The sequence below is a fragment of the Rattus norvegicus genome, chromosome 2 (assembly GCF_036323735.1).
Source record: "Rattus norvegicus strain BN/NHsdMcwi chromosome 2, GRCr8, whole genome shotgun sequence".
Lineage (NCBI taxonomy): Eukaryota > Metazoa > Chordata > Mammalia > Rodentia > Muridae > Rattus > Rattus norvegicus.
In genome coordinates, this window is record NC_086020.1 from 212734851 (window position 1) to 212761140 (window position 26290).

Here is a 26290-nt window from a genome sequence, read left to right on the forward strand (position 1 = left end):
CCTTATGACTAAAGATGTTGAACATTTCTTTAGGTGTTTCTTAGCCATTTGGCACTCTTCAGCTGTGAATTCTTTGTTTAGCTCTGAACCCCATTTTTTAATAGGGTTATTTGTCTCCCTGCAGTCTAACTTCTTGAGTTCTTTGTATATTTTGGATATAAGGCCTCTATCTGTTGTAGGATTGGTAAATATCTTTTCCCAATCTGTTGGTTGCCATTTTGTCCTAACCACAGTGTCCTTTACCTTACAGAAGCTTTGCAGTTTTATGAGATCCCATTTGTCGATTCTTGATCTTAGAGCATAAGCCATTGGTGTTTTGTTCAGGAATTTTTTTTCCAGTGCCCATGTGTTCGAGATGCTGCCCTCATTTTTCTTCTGTTAGTTTGAGTTTTACACATTATTTTAACTCACATTACTTTATGAATAAGACCTTTCTGTAGATTGTTCTTTTTTCTTCAGGTCATTATAAAACTACAGTGATTATCCAGGTCTGGTGGCTTAAACTTGTAATACCAGCACTTAAGAGGCTGAGACAAGAGAATTACATCAGGTACAAGACAAGATGGAGCTGCATGGAGAGTTGGAGGCCAGTTCTAGGGGCTTCAGAGCAAGACCCTGTCTCAAAATAGTAATACAACAAGGGCTGTTGACAGTTTGGTCAACACACACATTTACACCTGTACATATACTACACACACACACACACACACACACACACACACACACACACACACAAAATGATGATGATAATAGTAGCAATAACATCAGCAATACACTTGATTTCTTCCCTTTAGGTCACAGGCAATTGCCACCTCAGAGCAGACAACAGCATTGGTTGGAACCTGAAAACTTAATTGTCCACAGGCAAACTAAGTGGCAAACAGAGTGAATTACAGAGTGAATATGTGCTAACCTATGGAGCTCCTTCAGTATCCTCTGGTCAGCTTTGGAAAGACACGTGCACTGCATTGTCGATGCCTGCATCGTCAGGATACTGAGAACTGGGAGCAGGCCTGTGAGATTTAAAAAGAAACACACAGACTCGGGTCACTCATGCTTCAAGAAAATGAATGCCAAAGCTTTTACTGGGTACACAGAATATATACCCCAACCACTGAGTGGAAGCACAATGGAAAAACAGAAACTGAAACTAAAGCTGAGATCAAAAGATCTAGCGTTCAGGTGGTTACCCCCTATGGCAGACAGGAAGGCCAGGATATTCCTACAAGAGAACAAAGGCTTTCACATGCATCAGCGAGGCTCAGAAGGGGGCAAACACTGACTGAGTCCAGGAGAGTCCAACAAGTCCCCCTTTTTTATTTTTTATTAAGCAGCGCCTGTCTTAGGACACTTTGAGATGCCAATCTCTTGTCCGTCTCTGAGAAACTCTGCCAGTCTCAGAGCCCTCTGTCTTAGGTGAGGATTGGTCCCAAAGAGTTGCCCGTCTTGGGTTAATTGCTTCTCATAAGGGCTGAGCCAGATTTGGGCAGAAGGATTGTCTCCTGCCAAGGAGAGCAGCACCTGCTTAGTTGCTGCCTGATACTGGGAGTGCTTTCTCTAGTCAGGGACCAAAGACTAAAAGCATAAAAGAACACATACACAAAAACACTTTACCATTATTACCTTGTCCCTTTTCACAAGGTTTACTCACCACTAGCTCAAATCTTTATTTTTCTTTGCATGTGCTTTCAATTCCCGCGGTCTCCTTCTGTATCCTGCCAACTGAGGCCTTTCCTGGCCCATTTTTCTCCAATGTGTCCCTCCTTCGCCGGCCGGCTTCCTGGGACGATCTTTTCAGGTACTCCTCTCTACCTGATCTCGGTGGGACCTCCATTTAACGATGCCTGCATCATCAGGATACTGAGAACCAGGCACAGGCCTGTGAGATTTAAATAGAAACAGACTCAGGTCACTCATGCTTCAAGAAAATGATTGCCAAAGCTTTTACTGGGTACACAGAATATATACCGCAACCACTAAGTAGAAACGCAATGGAAACTGAAACTAAAGCTGAGATCAAAAGATCTAGTGTTCAGGTGTTAGTTACCTCCTATGGCAGACAGGAAGGCCAGGATGTTCCTACAAGAGAACAAAGTCTTTCATAGGCATCATCGAGGCTCAGCAGGGGGCAAACACTGACAGAGTCCAGGAGGGTCCGTAATGTCCCTTTTCCTTGTTGATTACTACCCTGAATTTAGAATCCTTTAAAGAAGGAAATTTGTCCTTCAGTCATAGATAACCAGGACGTAGCTCCATGCCTGTGGAAGAGTAGGAAGTGAGCTAATTGAGTGAATGTTTATGAATAAGTGAATCAAGTCCCCTTCCAAGGCTAAGTAGTAGTCCACAGGTTTGATTTAGATAAAAGGCTGCTTCCTTCTGGGTGCAGCTCAAAAGCACTTTCAACCATTTTCAAGTTCCGTGGCAAATGGTTCAGTGTGGGACGGAGGCCATTTGGGTTTGGGGCCAAAACTCGAATTGACTCTGGGAGTTTTGAGAAAGAGCTTTTTCTGGACTTTCACCCCGGGGCATTCTTGGTCTGTGGAATATGTAATGAAACTTGTATTTCTTTAGAAATAAACATTGCCTCAAAATAGAGGAAGGAAAAAAAGATTATACTCTGTTGACAGGATTAAGTTATTGCATAAAGAAAATACAACCTTCCTACATAGTGTATGTGTATGCATTTATAGTTATATTTTGCACATATGAAAACATAGCCATTACTAAACGTTAGCTTAATGTAGCAGAAAATATGAAAAAATGGATGGAGGTATGGCCTGGTGATTTCTATTTTTTTTGTATCACATGAAACCATTTAATTAAATATACTAATTAATTCACTCAGCCAATAGCTAATAAACTTACTGAACTTCTAAGATCCAGATACTTTCTAGACATAAGAGAGAAAGAGAGAGAGAGAGAGACTGAGAGAGAGACAGAGAGAGACAAAGACAGAGAGTTTTGACTATATAAAACAGGCAAAAAATATAATTACATAGTAAGTTAGATAGTTATATGGTTAGAGATGGTGAGGTTTGAACAAAATCTTGAAGTGGAAGAAATTAGTTAAGTGGATATCTATGAATTCAATATATCAAGTATTATCTATTAGTCCATTTTATATTGTTTTAGCAAAATACCTAAGGCTGGGTCATATGAATGTATGTATATGTATTTCATAGATTATTTCATGTGACAATTTTAAATAACACTCATATGTAAATGAGAAGAGGTTACATAATTTACCCAAGCTCACCAATTCACAGGTGGTTAGCTCAGGCTGTGAACCCAGATTAATGGGCATAGGATTTACTATCTAACTTGCTACATTGCTTACTTCTGCACCTTTTATTAATCCATTCATGTGTAGAACGGGAGGTGAAACACATATGAAGTGACTCTTCATGTGAGTGGAAAAGAACCGTCAGTCGGATTTGACAATGACACTGTTTATTTGTTTCTAGAACATAGTATGAGTCACACCAGAGTATTCATTACCATAATTCACATTCCAGATGTGTAACATGATAACCTTTGAATCAGAGCTATGGGTGCATGTTTCAAAATTTTTAATAAACTTTATTATAAAGCCAAACGTCTAAGTTAAAGGTTTATTGCTGTGAAGAGACACCGTGACCATTCCTTAGAAAGGAAACCATTTAGTTGGGCTTGCTTACAGTTTCAGAGATTTAGTCATGGCAGGAAGCAAGGAGGCAGACGTTGGTGTAGTGGCTGAGAGTTCTATACCTCAACCCACAGGCAGCAGGAAGAGAGAATCACTGAACCTGGCTTGGGCTTTTGAAAAGCAAAGCCCACCTCCAGTGACACACTTCCTCCCACAAGGCCACACCTCCCAATCCTTCTCAAGTAGCATCATGCCGTGAACATTCATGAATATGAACCTGTTGGGGGGGGGGCATTCCTATTCAAACCACCACACCAAATAAAAACCACCACACATTGAAATTAACCGGATCCAAAGTCTATACATCTCAATGAACTTTTATCTAGTTAGAACTGCCATTCTGAATCCATGGAGTCTCCCACTGGATTTTATACTTTCACTATCCAATTGCAGATGCATCTCAATTGAGGGTATATTACTTGGGGATTCCTGGGATGCTGGTTTACTAACACAATTCTTGAGGGCAGAAGATCGCCCCAGGAAGGCCCTGCACTTTAATAGGCTATATTATTTTTAGGCCCTTTTGTATAAAGCCAAAAAGGGAAATGCTAATGGAATATCCTATCTATTTCTAAGCTATGGGAGTAATTTTGACTCAAGAGACAGTGTTGCATAAACCAAGGATGAGTAAATCTGAGGAAGGGGTGATGGAATTGTGGAATCAACCTTGGACTGAGGGAAGAACATCTGAACTCTTAGCTTGGCCCTACCATTAACTCATGTGACTTAGGCAAGTCAATTTACATCTACTAGTCTGCTTGAAACTGTAAAGCTTAAAGACTGTCAGTGAAAGTGCTTCCTCCAGGAGATAAGGATTGGTTATTGGCCATAAATAGTTGATTTGCATGAGCCTGTGGAAGCTGACAGCAACCACAAAGTTTGACTTAGGAAGAAGTAAGTTACTGTGAATGTACTAAGATGGGCTAACAAATACTCTACCTGCAGGGTTTTCTTTAGAATCGGGGTTCTCACTACCTCTCCTGTTGCCCCACACTCTGGTCTTCCAGGACACAGGTGGAAAGAGGCTAAGTCCATAGCACTAACGAGTTCTCTTCACAAAATAGAGAGAGAAGAATAGAGTTGAGAAGAGAAAGGGTGACAAGGAGCTATTATTGTCAGGTCTCAGGTTAGCACACTGAGCTCAGTATTCAGAGTCCCTCTATCATTAGAGAGACTCATAATCCCATTGAAAGCTCTGCTGTGTATTTGTTATCTATCACCAGAACTATGTTGAGATATGCCTTCTAGGGCTGGAGAGATGGCTCATCGGTTAAGAGCACTGACTGCTCTTCCAGAGGCCTGAGTTCAAATCCCAGCAACCACATGGTGGCTCACAACCATCTGTAATGGGATCTGATGTCCTCTTCTGGTGTGTCTGAAGACAGTGACATAATAAATAAATAAATCTTTTAAAAGAGAGAGAGAGAGAGAGAGAGAGAGAGAGAGAGGCCTTCTAGTGCTACTCTCTTTGGGCTTTCATCATGAAGGGATGTTGAACTCTGTTCAAGGTCTTTCCACATCTGTTGAGATCATCATGTGATTTCTACCCTTAAGTCTAAGTGTTGTATTACCCTCCCTAGCTTGTAGATGTTGGACCCCTAGAATAAAACCAACACAAATATGGTATGTGATCTCAATGTATTTTTGTATTTGGCTTGTAAGAATTTTATTGAGAAATTTTGCATCTATGTTCAACAGGAAAACTGATTTATAATTTTCTCTTAGTCTTTGGTATTATGGTAACAATGGCTTCATGGGATGAAGTTTGTGTGTTGACTTCCATTTCAATTTATTTACTTTTTTTTTTTTACATTTTATTTTTTTCTTTATTAACGAGTATATCTTATTTACATTTCGATTGTTATTCCTTTTCCCTGTTTCCGGGCCAACATCTCCCTAATCCCTCCCCTTCCCCTTCTATATGGGCTTACCCTCCCCATCCTCCCCCCATTACCGCCCTCCCCCCAATTTATTTACTTTTAAAAGTTTTATGTGCTCATTTTTTTTCTGTATCTGTGTACAGTGTACATGGCTGATACCCACAGAGGCCATAAAAAACCTTCAGATTAAAGTCATGGGCAAGTGTGAGCTGTCATATGGATGCTAGGAATTGAACCCTGTTCCACTGGAAACACCTCGTCTTTCTACTTATTTGATTTTTTCTTTAGTTTTAAAAAAAAGTCCTACTTCAATACAATGAAATACAATGACATCCAACTTCATTTCTTTCTGAGTCCCCCTCTATGCTGTCTAATTTTATGTCAACTTGACACCAATTATAGTCATGAGCCAGGAGGGAACCTCACTTGAGAATTACCTCCGTTAGACCAGACTGTAGTCAAGTTTGTAGAACATTTTTTTAACCATGATTGATGGGTGAGGGTCCAACCCATTGTGGGTGGGACCACCCCTGTGCTGATAGTTCTATGAGAAAACAGACTGAGAAAGCCATAAGGAGCAAGGCAGTAAGCAGCAGTCTGCCATGGCCTCTGCTTCCAGGCGCTTGTCCTGTTCGACCTCTTTCCTGACTTCCCTCAGTGATAGACTGTTACCTAGAAATGTAAGTGGAACAAACCTGTTCCTCCCAAGAGGAACATTGTTTCTCCACAATGTTTCATCACAGCCATAGTAAACCTAAATAAGACACTCCAACACGTCCTCCTCCCAACCTCATCTCCTCTTATTCTTTCTAAAAAAACCTAACCAACTAATGAGAAAGCAGTACTTCTCAGATGCACATGGGTGTGCGGTCAATCACTGGAGCATGGAGCCGCACACCCAGATAACAATACATTTTGCCCCTCTAACAACTACCAACTGTCAGTAGCTTCTCAGGTAGAAGTAGGGATACACAATTGAACTGGCTAGATCTTGTGTAGGTCTTTCGCAGACAATCACACATGCCGTGAGTTCATACAAGCAATAGCTATGTCAGAGAAGACCACATTTCACAGCATTCTTCCAGATCTTACTTTTCTCTCTGCCTCCTCTTCCCCAGTGTCCTAGAGCCAGGATGGAGGGTGAAAAGGCTCAGAGAGATGTCCCATTTAAGGTCACACCCTGCCAGTCATTTATGCTCAGCACCTCAGCCCACTGTTTCTCTGCATTAACTGCTGCCCGCTGTAAACCTAAGTTTAGCTGACCAAGCTTGAGAGGAGCACAGGTCTGTGGTTGTAAATATACATTTACATAGCAGTTTGAAGCATTGGGCTCCCCCTTGCCATTTCTCCTTTGAGTAACCATTTCTACCTTAGCTTTGATCCCGCCTTGGGCGACTTCTTCCCACTTTATTTTCAGTGAGATGAGCTTTTTGGATTTTGATTATCTCCTCACCTGCTTCCTCTGCTCCTGAAGAAAGTCAGGAGTAGGGGTGAGAGAATTAACTGAAGGTCTAAGAGAGGTCGTTAGAGTTCGGGAAGCATTTTATGCAGTCACTGAAGGCTTGTTTCTCAAGGTTTCCTCAAAGGTAAACCTTCCCCATTTTCCACATTCTTTTACAAGAGGTGTCCTACCTTCGTAGGAGAAAACAGAACTTGATGGAGTTAAAAACAGCCTATCCATACACCTTCTACAGGAGAGCCAGATCGTAGAAGGAAGCAGAACCTTCAGGAATGCCAGGCCGTGCTTACCAGATTGATTATGGATAGATCATGGAAGCCAGGCCAAGAGAACAACACCAAGGAAGAGAAGAGCCAAGCGTGAAGCTGGGATATCATGGCGGGCCAGAGGCCAGAGGGCAGCTCTATCAAGTTGCCAGGAATGGAGCTTAAATAAATGGAAAGCAGGAAGGACAAACTAGAAGTAGGGCAGAGAAAGTATGTCTGGGGGAGTGAAATGGGTTTATTAAGATGAAACTGGCAGACTGCCATAGTCCTTCTATGCACGTTTAACACACTCTCTCAATATCCTGAAGCAAGGACTTGAAGTGTCAGTTTCTCACCGGACTGCAGTGTATGGCCCAGAGCATGCTGGGAAGAGACGCTGAGTAAAAGTGAGTAGGCTTTATCGAGTCTGGAGCGAAGCTGGGCGGAAGTGGCAACGAGAGAGCTGAGCTAAGGAAAGGCGGTCCGTGTAGCCACGTCATAGCTATCAAAGTCACAGAAAAGCAGAAAAGGATCATGTCAGTGGCCTCCGGCAAAGACCAGGCATAGGGCGACTGGAGCTTTAAAAGTCTACACACTAAATATCTAGGAAGTATAATAGGAAGTAGAAATGAGTGAAGACAGCATGGGCCCTGGAAATGGAGCGTCCATGGGTGATGCAGGGAAAGCACATGTCATCTTAACAGAATATTATAATGTGCGACTACCCAGAGTAAACTCAAGAGCCCACGAGAAGCAAGAGAAGGACTACATGGCATATGTATATGTATATGTATATGTATATGTATATGTATATGTATATGTATATGTATATGTATATGTATATGTATATGTATATGTATATGTATATGTATATGTATATGTATATGTATATGTATATAGTTAGCATTTCCTCTAGGCTCTGCCCATCAGTTACCTAGCAACTGTCAGGTACAAGCCTGGCTTATAAAAGAACTCTACATCTTCTCCCTCTCCCTCCCCCTCCCCCTCCCCTCCCCCTCCCCTCTCCCTCCTCCTCTCTCTCTGTCCCTCCCCACCCCGTGCATTTTCTTCCTCTCTCCCCACACTGGCCTCTCCCCTTCTTTCTCTCTCCTCTCTTACTGTCCTTCTCTGTCCCCTTTCTTTCTCTGCCTCTACTCCCTTCCCCACATTCCAAATGAACTTCATTTTATACTAGACCTGACCCGTGAAGGCACTACCTCCCGCTGCATCACTTTTCAAAACATGTCATATAGGACAAATGAAGAATAATTTTGTAGAGACATTAAAAATATCCACAAAGGGAGAAATATAAGTTCTAAAGTAACCATAGTAACACTTTAATAATCACTATTTTAAGTAGCAATATGATGGGTTACTTTAGAATGCTCACCAATTTTCTAAGATAAATCTGTATAATTTTAAATGGAAAATAAAAGCATATTGTGTAAATACCCAAGGGGAAATAGAGAAGGGATGGCATTTGTTACATGAAGGGCTCTGCCTCCTTCGATGGCACTTCATAATCATATAGGGCATGTGCGTATGGTCTACATGGTTTTCAATGCCTTTGGAATACTGTTGTTCTTGGTTTCAGGAAATAATAGCAAGGTGCACAGAACACAGAATTGTATTTTTAAGTTACTGAATTCTTCTTTCACTCTTGCCTTAATCGTGTTGATGTAGAAGTGTGTGCATATTGTTCACGTAGCACAGTAAAGCCAAACACACATCTGTAAGTATACGTTACTTCATCGTGCTCAAGTATAGAAATGAATCTATACTAAATGTGGTTGGTGCCATTGTACATTGACATAGAAGCATGGCGGGGCTTCTACAGTGGGCAGCAAAATGTGTGTGTGTGTGTGTGGTGGGGAATTGTAAAAGGAGTGGCCAAGAGTTACTGCCTTAACCACTTGTATACTTAGGATCATTGAGAGGGTTGCAAAAGTGAACCCTGAAGATATTTGGCAGAAGGTAGAATTCGTGATCTGGTGTTTCAAGAACAGAGACATTCTTGCCTTGGTTAGCAGGACCGTGGACATACATGGGTGGGGATGAAGGACTCATGAGACCCTATGGAAGTCAGGAAATACTTGACACGGCATTCATAGCCTGTCCTAACCCAGGCATCACATCTTTTGACAAGTAGAAGTGGTTTTTGGATGCAGTACAGCCTGGGCCTCTGGATATAGCATCAGCTGCCCTGACTCCTGCTGTGCCATTTTTATGATGATGCAGTTGCTGTTGGTCTATGCTGCTACTGTGCCTGACTTGACAGACAACTTTCTTTATTTTTCATTCCATCTCATGGCTTCTGCTCAATAACACTGCCTGTGTCCGTGTCCCTGATTTCTATATTTCACTCATATCAGTGTCTCTGCTACAATATCCCTACCCAAGCCCTTCTATTTAAATGCAAGTCCTTATTGCTACTGGTAACTACCCTTCTTCTTTGGTAGAACTTACTTAATAGATTATGTCATAAAACCCTGACAATCCTGTGGATGGACTCCCCTTGGAACACATGGAGATCTGGTTGAATCTGGCAATGGTAGGGTGGAGGGGCTTGAAGCCAACTCTTCGCAGCTATGAGTATTCCAGGAACTGAAAGAGTGAGAGATTCTTCTCCAGTGCACAGCCCACCCAATCTGGAGCAAGAGCACTTGCCAGAGGTAAAAATGAGACCAGGAAATGAAAACTGGAATAATAATTCCAAGAGAGCAAAGGATTCAACAGCTGGTCAGATAGACAGGGCAAGTGTGTGTGTGTGTGTGTGTGTGTGTGTGTGTGTGTGTGTGTGTGTGTGCGCGCGCGCGCGCGCAGAGAGAGAGACAGAGACAGAGAGACAGAGGCAGAGAGAGAAAGAGAGACAGAGACAGAGAGACAAAGACAGAGAAACAGAGAGAGATGGAGAGAGACAGAGAGAGATGGAGAGAGACAGAGACAGAGAGAGACAGAGAATAAATATATAATAGTAAAACCCCCCTCTGATGATATATTAATTTACTTTTATCTCTGAAATGTAGATGAACGTTGCTTATCACTAACTGACACTTTGATTCTAAATGGCTGTTCTCAATCCTAGTCACCCAGGCTTCTGGTTTAGAACCCCAAATAAAAGAAAAACAGTAAGAAAATGTCTTGTTATAAACCCAGGGTCAAAAGTTTGCCATTTCTTGGTGTCGAGGGTTCAAAATGACTTACCCAATGAAAAATTGGTTAATTTTGGTGGAACCCTTGGTGAATGCCCAAGGACAGAGAATGTTGGTTCCTTTTGTGTTGGAAGCAGTGTGTATGATGGGTGGAGTCTTTGAGTCAAGACTGACAAGACTTCAGGTCCTGGCTCTGCCAGTTACTAGGTGACTTGGTCCAGACTGGCCCCAGATCCCCCATGAGAAAAGTAGAGTAGTAACAACTTTATAGCCCAGGCTGGCTGAGACTGTGATGAGTAAAGAATTAAGCTGTTACCCTGGATATTTGGCTGAGTTCATCGGAACCCAGACCCATTGTTTCAGGTTATTGTTCCCTAGGTTCCTGTTTTTATCATCCCTAGAACCTCTTAGAGTTCTTGTCTATTGTAGTATATCAAAAGCCCTTTCATATGGGCTACATGGCAGCCATGTTCTCTAAGCAGGGAAATCAGAGAATGTTCTAGAATCTAATGTCTCTGATACATGCTTCTATCACGTTCCCCCTTCTCTAAGAAGAAAAGGGGTGCAGAATAGGTTATTACATCTGGGGCTCCCTCAGTCGTCATCAGGCATATGATGTAATTCACAGTAGAACAATCTGGCATGCGATGTCATTAGTGATCTACCATCACTCGTGGTTTATTTACTCATCTTTTTTAGGCATGTATCACAAGGCTATGTCACATATGTCATAGCTACAGTTGGAGACATTGTAAGACTCTTTAAATGCCTTCTGAATCCCGAAAGGATGGGTTTCAGAGGGATGTAAACTGAGTCTCTGAAAATTCCCAGTCTTGAGCAGTATCGTCCACTCAGTTAGAGGACTGTGCTCCAAAGGTATGCTTGTGAATCTCCCGTGAATCCAAATGCTTTTGATGCATTTTGTTCTTGTCTCCTACCCCTACAGATACACATTTAAGGTAAAATAAATCACGAGCGATATGAAGATCGGTACTGTTAAGTATATTCTCAGGTACTGGTTAAATGGAAACGGCATTTATGGAAGAGAAAGTCCATTTTAACCGTTCACCCTCAAGGAATTCTGAACCCAGGGCTGGGATCAGGAGGTGATGGGGATGTAACTAATGAAGAGACTCTAGAGTGTTCTCCTACAACTATTTAAATGTACAAAATATTCATTCCTGTATCTTTTAGGATGAACATATTAAAGCTTGCTTGTTACAGTATTTGGTGAATACCAAAAATGTCATTGGGTGATTGAAATGGGTCGTTTCAAGTTTATAGAGTGAAATAGAACTAACAATCTAGGGTACATTGGGAAAGCCCCACAGAAAAAGACAGGTAACCAAGTCTAGGACAATAATCTATGCTATTAACTTGTACAACACTGAGTGAGTAGTTCATTCTTTTATACTGAATTGAATAAGGATGATAACAATTAGTGATATTTCATGGATTTCTTTGAAGATTAACTGAGATAATGTATATAAAAGGACTTTGTTCCCTAGAGCCAAAAAAAAAAAAAGATTAAAAATATCTAATACTTACTGAGTTTTATTAGGACCCAAATACTGTAATAGAGTTTCTATTTTGGCTATTAGAATATTTCTATTAACCAGCCACATGCCCATTTCAGTGTCAGGAAGAAGTTGTCACATCTTCCTCAGTTGCATACAAATTAAGAGTCTAGGGCACCTCTTCAGGTTTGAGCGGAAACTCAACTCCCTCGCCCTGCAAAATGCCAAGACCTACGGAGTGCCAGGCTGGTAAACTTCATGCCTTCTGATGTAAATAACAGCATTGCTATGCACATGGTGCTGTGTCCTGGCCCACACCCCAGAGTAGGAGGGCCACACCCTGGCCCTCTCACTGTGGCTCATATTAGACAGAGGACATGCCCCATTTCTAGGGTTAGATCATGGTAACATCCAGTGCAACTGGACTTAATGTCTCTACAGGGTAGGGAAGGGTCTCTTCAGGTAGACAGACACCACAGATGCTAGTATTGTTAAAGCCCTACTGACTAGAACTGACTTTGTACTGACATGATAATGTATCCCAGCCTGAGTCCTTTAAACACAGAAACATGTCTTCTCATGACTCTGGAGGCTGGAAGTCTAAGGTTCAGGTGCTGGTATGGTTGGTTTCTTCTGAGGTTCCCAGATGGCTGCCTTCTCCATGAGTTTCTCTGGGTCTGCTCTCCGGGTGTCTTGAGTCCTAATGTCATACGAGCCCAATGAGCTCTTGTGGCAGCTGCTGAATTAGGATGCACAAAGACCCCACTTTCAAGTAAATACTCTTTTAAAAGCCCTACCTCCAGCTATACTATCATAGCATCCTGGGGTACTAGAGAATGAGATGGGATATGAATTTTGAAGGAGTACAGCTCAGCTCATAGTACTTTCTTCATAAATAAATGGTTACCCCCAGTTTCCCAAACCCCTTGGCACCTCAAACTCCAATTCATGAATAAAACATCACTGTTGGCATCAACAGCTGATTACACCGAGTTTGGGTGTTCAAGACTAGTCTTATACTTTTTTTTTTTTTTTTAAGTCTTTAAGCATCTACCAGTCCACTCATTTTCTTAGGTCTAATTTCTTGGTAGATTACTTTTAGTTACTTTTCTTGCCTTTTAGTCACTACCCAGAAGGAACCCAGATGATCTCCCAGGAGAGATCTTTCAATCCTAAGGCTCTTGTTACCTTGCTGTCTGCTTCAGGGCACTTCCTGAGTGAAGCAGCGTGCTGTCTAGATGCCTGGCTATTCCATCTGCTCCCCACCCTGCATATGCTTGGCAGACGGTTTCAGCGAAGTTACCCAACAGCTGTTTCATCAGGCGTTTGGCTGGCAGGATGTATGTCTCTGACCTCATAGACTCGGGGACTATGCAGTCCTGGACAAAATTCAGCACAGTGTCAAACATTTCCCACTAAATACAGCACCGGGACCATGAAGTTAAGGATGCCAATCTGCCCCCGAAAACCAATCAGTATTGTTTGCTTCTTTTTATTGATTGCTTTTTTTAAAGCCACAACCTTGAAATAAAAACCTCAGATTTTTAGTATCTTTGAAGTAGAATTTTTTTTTAATTTATTAACTCATAATAGTTCTCCCCCTACCCCGACCCCAGACCAGCCCCCAAAGTAGAATCTTACTATATCCCAAAATGGACAAGGCCATGTGGCCTAGGCTAGCTTTGACTTCTAGATTCTCTTGCCTCAACCTCTGGAGTCCTGGCCTCACAGGTATGTGGCACCATGATCTCCTACATTTTCTTCTCACTTAAGTCCCACATTGTCAACTATGGAGATAAGTTCAGAACAAAATAATCTAAACCCAGGTACCTTGACGGTAGAGTAAGAATCATGCCAATAATTCTTTTATGTGATCAAATGTAATGTTCTCTTGAATTAACTCAAAAGCAGATTTGTAAATCAAACAGTTTTCAGCGTTTACAGTCAGTTACTTCCCAATCCTCTGGCAAGCACACCACAGGCAGTCACCCCTATATAAATATAAAGTTCGGAAGATAAACACTCATTGAAATCACTTGTGGTAGCATTGTTTCTCAGAAGGCTCAGCAGTATTTGCTCAGTGAGTAGATAAAGAGATTGGCAATGTTTCCACTGGGCTTTACTCTTTCCTGCAGCTAGCCAGCCTGCCCTTAGATGGTAGGTGCTGTGTGTGTGTTCCAGAATGCTGTAGGGGAACTTTCTGATTTAACAGCAAATCCAGCTTCTCATTGTTTCTATGCTAAGCCACCCATTTCTTAGGACTTTTTTTTTTTTTTTTTTGGTACTACTTTAAAAAATAATCTTTATTATTAGTTTCTTCTAGAGGGTCTCACTGGGGGAAACAAACTACTCTTAAGGGTAGGTTTCCTGCCCAGCAGTAGATTCCAACAGAAAATGAACTCAGTTCCTTGTCTCATAATGCTGCGGCAGGGTTCAGGCCTCCTCCTCCTCCTCTTCCTCTTCCTCCTCTTCCTCTTCCTCCTCCCCCTCCTCTTCCTCTTTCTTCTTCATTTGGTTGTTGTTGTATTTAAGGGGAGTTTTGTTTCTGTTTTGAGATAGGGCTTCTCTATGTAGCCCTGGTTGTCCTTGAACTCGCTATATAGACCAGGGTGGCCTCAAACTCAGAGATTTGCCTTCCTTTGCCTCCCAAGTGCTCTTTTAAAAAAATCTTGTTTTTTATTTTTATTACATATTTCTTCTTCTTCTTCTTCTTCTTCTTCTTCTTCTTCTTCTTCTTCTTCTTCTTCTTCTTCTTCTTCTCCTCCTCCTCCTCCTCCTCCTCCTCCTCCTCCTCCTCCTCCTCCTCCTCCTCCTCCTCTTTCTCCTCCTCCTTCTTCTTCCTGTTCCCCCTCTTCCTCCCTCTCTTTCTCCCTCTCTTCCACCTCCTCCCCACCTCCTTTTCCTCCACCTCCTTCTCTTCTCCTTCTTCTTCTCTCTTGTTACCCTATATGGCCTTTGTGTATCTATTATGGCTTCCAGTTTGTTTAGTTTAGTTCTGATGTGTTAGTTTTTGTTTTATCTTATTTATTTTATCATTCCATAGAAACCTGTTTGTTTTCTAATGAGTGATGGAAAGGGGGCTGATCTATATGGGACTGGAGGTGGGGAGGAGCTGGTGGGAGTAGAGGGAGTGGGAAACTATAATGTGGATAAAACATATAAGAAAAAAGTCTTTTTTCAGTAAAAAGAAAAAAATAAGCTTTGTTATTTAAAAAATCTTTTCTAACAAATAAAAAAATCATACACCAAAATTAAGCAGACTCTGTTTATACAACATAATGAACCTATATACAATTATAAGTACTAAGTCAGACCTCCAAATTAATAGGAATCAATTTATAGAACAAATTTTATCTTTAAGCATGTTAATATAGCCTACACATTAAACTATTCAGATGGGTGCTCTGCTGTAGTATAATAGACTTACAGAGATTTTAAAGCTCTACCCAGTCAGTCAGTATTGAAGGAGTCCCATTCTTGGTTGGAGTCAACTTAGTCTAGTTACTAACCTGTGATCTCTGCAGAACGGGGGCTTTCTTATAATAACAGGAGATGGAATAGATGTAGTCTCACAGCCTCTGAGTCAGAAAACTGTGACATTCTGTTGTGGAAAAACAGGTGCCATTTGACCATCTTCCAGAGGATTTGCGAATAGATTCGCAGGGTAGGGGTAGCTCTGTTTGCCTTCTGAGCTAGCTAACATTTCGTGGAGTAGGTGAAAGGGAGACAATAGCAGTACAGTTTCACCTTTCTGCTTTAAGGAAGAAGGAAATCATTTCAGATTCTGGAGTTATTTACGGCTCTTTCAGATAAACTTGGCATGTGTTATTTATTACACTGATGATTGTAGCCAGCGTAAAAAATCACCTATCACAGCAATATGACTCTCTTAAATGATTAAAATTGATCCTTCCCAAAGGAAAACACTATTTTCCACAAAACATCTCACTGATTGGTTAATTGCAAGTGTTATTCCAGGATCTAGGGACACAGCAATAACAAAACAGACAGAGTTGCTTCTATCGTGGAACAGAAGTTCCCAATCACACATCCTCGCCTAGTAGACATTATGTATATATGTGCAACTTTGTATCATCAGTAAAGGAGTGAGTGGCATGACTGAGCGCCACTCACTGAATCAGAGACAGAAGCACTGAGTGCCAATGTAGCATGTCACTGACGTGGAGGACAGGCTAAGGACAGGGGTGCAGCCCACATAACTACAGGAGAGGAGCCTAGTGTGGATCTGCAGAAGGGCAGGAAGGACGGGATGCCAAAGGTAGGATAGGAGTGACTTCCCAGGAGAAGGTATCTCGTTTATCTCTATAAAAGTATCAATTTTTGGGGCTGGGGATTTAGCTCAGTGGTAGAGCGCTTACCTAGGAAGCACAAGGCCCTGGGTTCGGTCCCCAGCTCCGAAAAAAAGAACCAAAAAAAAAAAAAAAAGTATCAATTTTCCTCAAGTCAGGCAGAAATCCTCTTCAAGTTTTTTTTTTTTTAATTTTTTTTTCATGCTCATTGGTGTCTTACCTGCATGTTTATCGGTGTGAGGTGTTGATGCCTTGGAACTGGAGTTACAGACAATTGTGAGCTGCCATGTGGGTGCTGGGAATTGAACCAGGGTCCGTTGGAAGAGCAACTGTGCTCTTAACAGCTGAGCCATTTCCTCTCCAGCTCCAGAAATCCTTTCCTTATGCAGGAATTAAGATGTATACTCAATTGTAGAGTTATCTCCTGGAATGTACAAGGTCCTAAGTCTGAGTCCCAACAACACAGAAGAAATTTAAAAAATTAGGCTTCTACTATTTGCCTCAGTTTTTCATTCCTAAAATTTGACAAAAAATTGTATTAGATTGTGAAGACCATAATTTACGAAATGAGAAGCAAAATTTATTTTGTGTCTAGCACAGAGCAAGGATGTTTGGTTAAGTGATGATTGCTTACAAAGGTTACATAACTGCTCCTTTTGGTTTGTATCTTTTGCTTTTATTTTTGTTTTGGGAGACAGGGTTTCTCTGTGTAGCCTTGGCTGTTCTGGACTCACTCTTAGACCAGGCTAGCTCAGAATTCTGTCTACCTCTACATTCTGAGTGCTGGGATTAAAGGCGTGTACCACCACCACTCTGCTTTTTGTGTGGTGTGGTTTTGTTTTTGTTTTGTTTGGTTGTTGTTGTTGTTAATTATTGCATTTTAAGGCCACTGACCATATGTATGTATGTATATGTATGTGTATATATATATATACATATATATATATACATATATATATATGTGTGTATATATATATACATATATATAACTTTTTTGCCCACTGATCTAGCTTATGTAAAGATTGGCCTTAAGTTCTGACTATCTGCCTCTGTCTTCCAAGCCCTGGGATTAGGAATAGTACACCATTATACATGGACTTAGGTTTAAGCAAGAACATAGAGGTTTATGTCACTGAAAGTTCTATAAAAGGAGCTGGAGAGATGGTTCAGAGGTTAAGAGCACTTCTTAATATCCGAAGACCTAAGTTAGGTTCCAAGCACCCCGTCTAGCAGCTAATAACTTATAACTCAGGCTTCCAGGGGAAACTGATGCCCCCTACTGGACTCCATGAGTACTACATTCATACACACAAAGGCACGCGGACACACACACACACACACACACACACACACACACAATTTATAACTCAGGCTTCCAGGGGAAACTGATGCCCCCTACTGGACTCCATGAGTACTACATTCATACACACAAAGGCACGCGGACACACACACACACACACACACACACACACACACAATTTAAATTTTTAAAATTGTTTTCTAAGTTTTACAGGAATGCATATAACAGAAAAATAATGTTGTAATCTAATCCCAATGCTAATAACTCAACCTAAAGTGAGTGTATGTGAATCCTCTCTTAAGTTTTATTTAATTTTATTGTTCTTAGTCTGTTTCCTCTCCCCATGTCTCCCCATGATGGCGCAGCATCTGTGAACATTCGCAATGTCTTTCACATTCATTTCCAGCACGTGAGCTGATTGATTCCTTGCTTCTCAGTTACAACCATCATCGAATCAAGATTAATAACCTGTTTGGTGAGTTTTGTCCACTTTGGAATCTGAAGCCTTTGTGTGCCCTGTGGCCTGTCAGGTTTTCTTCGTTCTTTCTAAATTCTCAAGTAGCAAGGCAGCAGCAGAATAGGGGACCTGCTGGTGAGATCACCCCTTCCTGCTTCTTCCTCTTTTCCAAGTGTTTAATCATGGTTGAGGGGAAACTGAAAGTGGAGTTAAAGTCCCCTAATATACCTGTCATACTTAGAACAATGCCTGACATATTAGAAGTATTCAATAAATATTTGAGGAAATGATAGAATCTAGATAGTCCTAGAAGAATTTTTATTTCTGGATCCTCTGATCATTCTTTCAACACTTCTCCGGAGGCTACTTAGTGGGGACCCAAACTGCATCTACTCAATACAAGCGCTTCTAAAAATATGTGACCAAAACCCCAAATGAACAGTCCAACGTTCCTTATCTCTTTCTTCCTCAGTGCCAGGCTGACCTGAATTTCCAATCCTACTGCCTCCACACCTCCAACCTCTCTACTGCTGGGACTACAGGAAAAAGACATCATAGCAGTAAGTAACTTGATTTTAAGGTGGAGAAAAGGATGATTTCCGAGTGGAGTAGCTATCCTTTATCATAAAAGAAACAAAGAACAAATCAATGAGCAGAGTTATCCATATATACTGAAATTGTAAATAGTAATATGGTGGTTAACTGTCTTTTTAAAAACATGATACCCAGTTATTCCTCTAATTTTGTTTGTTTATTCCTGGCCTTCAAAGCATGATCATGAGTCACTTTAACCAGCAAATATTTATAATATTTTACAGTATGATTCAGGGCATATTCTGGGACATTTTTGAGAATCTAATGGAGGTATGATATTGACCTTTAATGTTTAAGATGCTTTTGAAAACACAGTCATCCCTATAAGACATCAGATTTCTTATCTTCATTTTTGTCAGTTACTTATTAGACTTTATGGACAGATGGTGGTGGCACGTGCCTTTAATCCCAGTACTCCGGAGGCATAGGCAGGTGGAGCTCTGTGAGTTCAAGGCCAGCCTGTTTTACAGAGTTGCAGGACAGCTAGGACTACACAGAGAAACTCTGTCTCAAAAAAACCAAGAAAGAGAAAGAGACAGGCAAATGTATCTACTATGTGTTTAGAAAGAAGATTAAAGAGAAACATGAAGTTGAGGAGTTTTTCTAAATACCTTTTGTGCTAGTTAATTATCGACAGGTCAGGGTCACTACTCTGGAGGCAGTGGGACTTGGGAGAATTGAGTGGATAAATGAGCTAAAGTTTCGGGCAATAGCCTACTTTATGCGGCACATCAGTTTATGCTCTGAGGGCTAAGAGGAAACACAGAGCAAATCATACACGGGCAAGCGGCATGTGGCAGACATGACACATGTGGCAAACATGTTTTTTTTTTCCACAGAGGCATACAAACAAACAACGAGTCAGTTATAGTGAATAAACTGAAGTGAGCTTACTCCTATTCGGTCCATTTAGAAGTATGAAAGTAGAATCCAAGAACAGTTCTGTGGTATATTTTGTTTGTTTGGTTTTGGTTTTTGAAGATGGTGTTTCTCTATGTATCCCTGGTTGTTCTAGAATTCTCTGTGCAGACCAGACTGGCCTTGAACTCACAGAGATCCGCCCTCTTCTGCCTCCTGAGTGCTAGGATTAAAGAAGGCTGCCACCACCACTGGCTTCAATTCTGTGTTTTTATAGAAACTGAGGTCACAAGATTCTTGGTTTCTTGGGAATTTTCTCAAGAGCATTCAATTTGCCTCACATGACTCCATTCTTGGAGACTGTGATCCCACAGATGGGAATTAGAATCACCTGAATGATGAACCTCTGAGTGTACCTGTGGGATGTTATCTTAATTATGCTGACCAAAGTGGGGTAGCCTGCCCACTGTGGGTGGTACTATTCCCTGGGCAAGGGATCATGAACTGTAGAAGAGTGGAGAAAGTGAGTTGAGGATTCATATCCATTCTTTGTTCTCTTCTTTTGGCTGTGAATGTAAATGACAAACTGCTTCAAGCACCTGTTGCTTTGATTTTTCTGAAGTGTGAGCTAAAGAAAACCTTTCCTTACATTGCTTTGATCAGGGTATTTTATCACAGCAACAGGAAAAGTAGGTAAGATGCATTTTGTAAGTTTACCTATTTGTCGATTAATATCCAGGGAGAATTATGTCTCTGCATCAACAAGAGGGAAAACATTTCTTGATATTTAAGTGTAAGTTAGACGCGCAACACTCTATACATTTCCCTCCCCATATTTGATATATAACACAACATCTAGCAACATTCTTTTTTTGTTGCGTATCCCCATCAACCACGTTAATAGTCCTATTTTCTAGAGCATTTGATGATAAGAAATGTGTTGTATGATTAGAGGGATGTGTAGTTAACATTTATCTAACACATCTATGTAGCCAGATACTGTGCATAATAGCTGATGTAATTAAGTAATTTAGTTTTCAGAAAATGACAGCTGAAGAAAGAAGGGTAGGGAAGTTTCAAAATGAGTCATAAATTTGGTTTTGAAACGAGAAAGGATGGAGGAGCAAGAAAGTCAACTAAACTGAGTTCAAGACTAAAATTCTGACAGGAAAGTATTCATAGTGCACTCCTGAAAAAATTGGCCAAGTTAAACCAGGACAGAGGAGTGGTTCTCATTTGGAGTTAAGAAAGAGTGACTTTTCCCTTGGTGGGTCCGATTGCCAACCAGTACACTGGGACTTTGGGACCTCGGTCAGGTCAAGGCCCCTCTCCGAGGAATTGAGCACGTCTTGCCCCACCCGCACCTGTTATGGCCCCGCCCCCTCAGCGGTGACCCCCGCCCCCTAGGGCGCGGACCAATGGGAGGGCTTCAGGGGCGGGCCGAGGAGGGCGTGAGGCGTGAGGCGTGGGGTGCGAGGCGGGGGCGGGGCGTCGCGTCCGCGGCTGGCGCGGTCGTGGCGGTAGCTGCAGGGGTGGCGACGGCGGCGGCGGCTCCTCGACCCAAGTCCTCAGGCCAGCCGTGGGGGATGGGGACAGCGAGCTCCAGCCCGCTGAGGGGGCGGTGGCCGTGAGTGATAGGCGTCCGGGTCGCGGGATGGAGCCCCACGGTGAGAGAGGGGAGGCGGCGCGGTCTCCCGCCGTGCCTCGGGGCTGGCAGGAGCTTTGGGGTCGGGGGGTCCGGGAGTCGCAGGGCGGAGGCGGCTGCGGGCAGGGCCGGGTGCTCTGGGCTTGAAATTCCCTCCACCAGTGAGAGTCAGGAGGGGACGAAGGGCTCTGAAGAGCGGGAAGGGACGTTGCGGACCCCGGTGCTCGTGCGCGGATCGGTGTGCCCGTGCGGGGATCGGCGTGCCCGTGCGGGGATCGGCGTCGGCGGTCGGGCAGCGGCTCGCCGAACTGACCGTCCTTATCCAAGGTCTCGTCAGCGGGCGTTCAGCAGCCCCGGGCCCTTTCCCAGCCACCTCTGGTGCCTGCCTGAGGCACTAGGACTGCGAGAGCTTCCCCATTGCTTTTCTTCACGTCTGTGTTTCCTGCGGGGACTGGGTTAGGAAGTTTGGTGGCGTTCTCACAAACTCCACTGTGACAGATGCAGGAGGCTGAGGGACCGTGAGGAACTCTTCCGGCCCTGTCCTCACTTTTCCTTCTGGCATTTCTGTCCTGGAGCCCGCTGTTTGTCAGACAACCCCCTACCCCGCTTCCCTCTGATGCCCTGCCCCCTTCCCAGGCGTTTCTGTCACTTTCCTCCTTGCATTCCTTGGGCTCTGGTCACCCTTATTCCAGCTGTGGCCCTAGGGTAAACCGTGCGCCTTGCAGACTAGGAATTGATAAACTGAGAGATTACAGTTACCACCAGGGGAGCCTGCCCCTGAAAGTTTTATTGCTGAGAATGTCCCAGGACTTAGTCTTTGATGGAAACCCGGTGCCCTGGAGGAACTTGTTTCCACAAAACCGAGTCGTGCAAGGCTCCTGGTCTTGGAGCCTTTTTGACAAGAGTTTATCTCTCTTTAAAAACAAAAACAAAACCCACTATCCGTCTGTGGGGATCAAGGATTGGGTTTCACACAGTGTTCTTTTGGGTCTTTAACATGTTCTGACAGTGTGTCTTAAGGGGAAGGGAAATGTTAAGTATTTTTCAAAAGTTCAAAGACCACAGTGGAGCAGGATTTGTTTACCTGCTTCTTTTTTTCATTTGGGAATTCATGTTACCATCTTACTGAATTTGGGCAAAGGGTTACCTCTCTATGAAAAAGATTTCAGATTTAGATATGAAGGAATAGTTAAAAGGAATAAATAAGGCCCAACACGAGATTTAGGTCATTTTCTTTCGTGATTTCTTGAGGCAGTTTGCCAGAAATGCCTACTTAGAAATACTTCAAGTACTGTACAAGTTAAGTGTCCTGACACTTAAGCCTTAATACCCTACAGAGCTTGTAGCTCTGCTCTCACGATTGGAGAAGCTTAAGAGTGAACTCAAGTAAGCAGGCCCAGATAGAAAATGTTTCAATCCCTAAAATAGTAGAAAGTGGAAATTTGGCTGAGAAGAAAACACTGTGTGTGTTTGTGTGTGTGTTTGTGTGTGTGTGTGTGTGTGTGTGTGTGTGTGTATATATATATATATATATATATATATATATATGCTGTTTATTTCCATTTCTCTTGAAATAGAGCATATACCCAAATTACCAGCCTCATATCTCCTCTGTAAAGGCTGCTTTTGCACAGAAAACTTTGTGGAAGGTTTTTTATTTTTGTGACACTGATAAAATATCCAGCATTCCCTGAGAAAATCCAACGACATTCCATCATGCTAGATAGAGCCCGGTAGAACCTTTTCATTTATTGAGTAACAATAGACAATATGGAATATAGCCCAAGGCACCATGTTATGGGCACACTGAAAGAAAGAAGTGTGTTGAATGTCCTGTGGGAAAGTAGAGGGATGGTTATTTTTAGTGGAGAGAATGAAAAGAAGTATTCTGTATGAGTTTGAAGACCCAGAGAATGAGTTTTCAGTAAATACAGAGTGGAAGGACCCTCCTGGGCAGAATTGCAAGTTATCTCCTCCACATACCAGGATGCCACTGATCCAGTTCTGCTTTAGAGCATCCAGAGCTGTTTCCTTTGCTTGAGTATTTTGTTGGTTCGTTTTTAAATTTCCCACTCACCTCCAGTGTGGTCACGAGCCACCTATATTTGTGGATAAAGAAACAAGGCTAGTTAGCCGGTCATTCTGTTATAATAAAGATTTCTGTGGAGGGTTAGGACTTTATTGTTAATGTTTATTACTGCTGTGAGAAGGAAATGAACCACCTCTTTACAAGTCAACATTGGATGATGCGACCTCCTTAGGTAATAATCTTTCTCTTAAGACATGTGTCAGTGTGTGTTCTTGAAAAAGTTTTTAAATACCAGTCACCCTTTTTGAGGGATAATGGATACTTAACATGCTTTCAGAATATTTACTTTATACATATGTTTGGGTGTGCGTCTGTGTATCACATGTGTACAGGAGCCTGTGAAGGTTAAACAAGGTAACATATAGCTTGGAACCGGAGTTACAAATGGTTGTGAACCAAACTCAGGTCCTCTTCAAGTGCAGTAAGTGCTCTAAACTGCTGAACCATCTCTCCAGCCCTTGTAAACATACTAGGGAAAGGGTAAGCAGAGTTCCAGGGACTTTCAGACACAGCATTATATAGGTTTGCTTTAATTCACCTGTCATGCTTTTGCTTACAGTGTAGCTAGCTTTGGACAGTCTCCATTTTAGCCATGGCTAGCCTGAAACATAGTTTGTAGATCAGCTGATCTTGAAGTCACAGAGATATACTTGTTCTACCACATCTGGCTTTTCACAGTATTTTAAAAATCAGATGCAAGACGTGCCATTTATTCTCTGGCCTTAGAGAAAAAAGAATTTGTTAAAAGACATTTTAAATGTAAGAGTGTGTGTGTGTGTGTGTGTGTGTGTGTGTGTGTGTGTGTGTGTGTAATATGTTGCCTAGATGCACATACATGTGTATATGTGGAGGCCAGAGATCAACACCAAGTGTCTTCTTCTATTGCATGGGACCATTTTTTTTTTAAAGAATTATTTATTTTACATATTTGTAGCTGTCTTGAAACACACCAGAAGAGGGCATCAGGTCCCATTACAGATGGTTGTGAGCCACCATGTGGTTGCTGGGATTTGAACTCAGGACCTCTGGAAGAGCAGTCAGTGCTCTTAACTACTGGCCATCTCTCCAGCCCGTGTTTTCATTTCTTTTAGGTGTGTAAGTGAGAAAATTTACCTAAGAAGCTGCCAGATTGTTTTCCTGTGACTTGTGTGCCTTGTGTAGCAGTGCTGTACTGCAGTTTCTGTTGGTGTACACCCTCAACAACATGTAACATTTTGATTTAGCAGAAATTTAAATTTCTTGATTTAGTTTAAATGTGCGTTTTTCAGTTATCAAACACTATTCCAAGTCTGTATTTCCCTATCTCCTTCTATAAAGTATTCCTTCATTACTTATTATGAGTTTACTTATTTTATAAGAGTTCTTGACATAATCTTGATAAAACTTTGTTACATTTTCCCTCAGTTTTATCTTGCGTTTTCTATTTTAGCGAGCTCTTACAAGAGTAAAAGTTAATTGTCCCCCAGTTTGCCAGTGTGTTCTTTTCTGGTTCTTTTCTGGGTCTGTCAGGGAAATGATTTCCTGGGTTTTGCCTATAGTTTCAAAGAATATTTTGGAATTTTTGGGCACAGATAGTGAATACTTTAAGCTTGGCAGCCATACTGACTCAACTGCTTAACACTGTTTCTGTGAAAAGAAATTATATATAATACATAAATGTGGTTGTAATCCTAAGAATAACCTTAAAAATATAGGCATCTGCTTCTTTTCCCCTAAATTTGAAGAAGTGGTGTTTTAGATTCTATGTTCATATTATGCTTTTTTCTGTGTTTACCTTTCTAGTAAATTGCTATACTGGGAACTAAGGGTTGATAGTCTTTTCCTTGTGTATGGGTATCAAGTACTTCTTGAAAGACTAGCTTTCTTTCTGTGAAAGCTCAGGTAATCTATATATTTGGTTTTACTTTTGGAGTCTGTCCTGCTGGTATATGAATCACTTGGCCAGAAACCACACTATCTTGATTCTTGTAGTTGAATAGTAAATCTTGAAGTAAAGCAGTCCTAAGTCCAATTTTAAAAAAAAACCAAGTTATTTTGGTTGTTTCATATACTTACATTTTAATACAAAATTTAAGCTCAGGCCGAGTGTAATCCCAGCACTTGTGAGGCAGAGGCAGGTGGAGCCCTGTGAATTTGAAGCCAACCTAGTCTACATAGTGAGTTCTAGGACACCTAGAGATAGTTAGTGAGACCTAGCTCAAAGAGGGGGACAGAGGGAGATCTAAGCTTGGAAATTTCTGCAAAAAAATTTAAAAAAATATTTTTTTAAAGGAGAAAAAAAGGTTCACGGCAATTCTTTGAAACCATATGATTTGAGGTAGAAGAATTGCCATGAGTTCAAGACTGGAGTCGGCTACAAAGTGATTGCTGTATTCTCTAGTTTCATTTCTGATTTTCTAATAAAACCTTGACCAAAAGCAACTTAGGAAAGGGTTTACTTTACTTACAATTCCAAATTACATTCTATCATTGAGAGGAAAGCAAGGTAGCTACTAGTCACATGACATCCATAGTCAAGAGCAGAAAACTGAACAGATCCTTGCTTGCTTCTGCCTGCCACTTTACTCCAGCTTTCTCCTGTCCTAGAGGGTTCAGGATTCCCTGCCTGCCCAGGGAATGGTGGTGCCTGCAGTGAGCAGGATCTTCCCAGAACAATTAACTGTCAAGACAGGCTTTTATAGAAACGTCCATAGACAAACCCTGATAAACTCGATGTAGATTACTTGAGACTCTTCCCAGGTGATTTTAAGCCATTGCAAGTTGATCTTTAAAACTGGACTAGTGCTAGACTACAGTATGAAGGCTTTTTTTTTTAAAACAATTTGAGTCTTATTCAGGAAAGTGCTATATTATTATTATTATTATTATTATTATTATTATTATTATTACCAGTTATTTGATTTCTTTGCAGTGGTGTTTCTGTTTTAATATTTATTTTAAGTTATTCGTATGTGTGTTGTTTATGTGCACATGTTTGGTACTTGCAGAGGCTAGAGAACATCAGGTCTCCTGGAGGTGGAGTTGGAAGCAGTTGTTAAGTCACTGGCTGTAGGTGCTGGGAACCAAACTTGGGTGTCTACAAGAACAATACACACATTT

At 41.7% G+C, this 26290-nt stretch overlaps 1 protein-coding gene and 1 long non-coding RNA gene across 5 annotated transcripts in view; one reads left to right on the forward strand and one right to left on the reverse strand.

The window, feature by feature from the left end:
* Positions 1-759: 759 nt before the first annotated feature.
* Positions 760-10806, reverse strand: LOC108350286 (uncharacterized). The gene is made up of 3 exons (XR_001837021.3): positions 10474-10806; positions 1652-1879; positions 760-1013 (listed from the first exon to the last, which is right to left on the reverse strand). It is a non-coding gene; the product is annotated as an uncharacterized LOC108350286 (long non-coding RNA).
* Positions 9776-26290, forward strand: part of Arhgap29 (Rho GTPase activating protein 29) — a 72085-nt gene continuing 55570 nt past the window's right edge. The window contains exons 1-3 of one of the 4 annotated variants that reach the window (XM_039102436.2): positions 9776-9941; positions 17955-18023; positions 18478-18565. The gene's annotated coding sequence lies outside the window, so the exon portion shown is untranslated. 4 annotated transcript variants of the gene reach the window in all.